Source organism: Cyprinodon variegatus, unplaced genomic scaffold (genome assembly GCF_000732505.1).
Source record: "Cyprinodon variegatus isolate N-32 unplaced genomic scaffold, C_variegatus-1.0 Scaffold93, whole genome shotgun sequence".
Taxonomy (NCBI): domain Eukaryota; kingdom Metazoa; phylum Chordata; class Actinopteri; order Cyprinodontiformes; family Cyprinodontidae; genus Cyprinodon; species Cyprinodon variegatus.
The window spans coordinates 1110933-1111415 of record NW_015150546.1 but is presented as its reverse complement, the minus strand read 5'-3'; the positions used below and the strand labels follow the sequence as shown (position 1 = coordinate 1111415).

Here is a 483-nt window from a genome sequence, read left to right as displayed (position 1 = left end):
AGAAAAACATTTGTTAAAGGAAACCCTCAACTATGCAGGAGGAAAACGACACGGAAATAAGTAGTGATGTCAGACATGCGGCAGAGGGGCAGAGATTTTTACGGATGGCAAAGGTTTGATGATATCTGCAGCATTGGTGGTTCAGTGGTAGAATTCTCGCCTGCCACGCGGGAGGCCCGGGTTCGATTCCCGGCCAATGCAGCAATACATTTTTATTTTGAGCAGGCTGTCTAATATTCCAGCAGGCAGGTCAGACTAGCAGTTTAAAGTCCATCAATCCAATCCATTCCTGCTGTTTTGGCACGACCATGGTCCCTCTTAAAGAAGCTTACACGCAGAGCTCTAGCTCTTACGTTACCATCGGGGGAGGGTCGAGAACGCTGCTCTGTGGGCAGACTGCAAACCAGGAAAGCTGTTACTTCCTTTGTTTTTATCTTTAAGCCTGAAACTGTTATAAACCTGATGAGAGGAGAGAAGTTTATG

At 46.6% G+C, this 483-nt stretch overlaps 1 non-coding gene across 1 annotated transcript; it reads left to right on the top strand.

Moving 5' to 3' along the window:
- Positions 1-130: 130 nt before the first annotated feature.
- On the top strand, positions 131-201 carry trnag-gcc. The gene has a single exon. It is a non-coding gene; the product is annotated as a tRNA-Gly (tRNA).
- Positions 202-483: the final 282 nt, after the last annotated feature.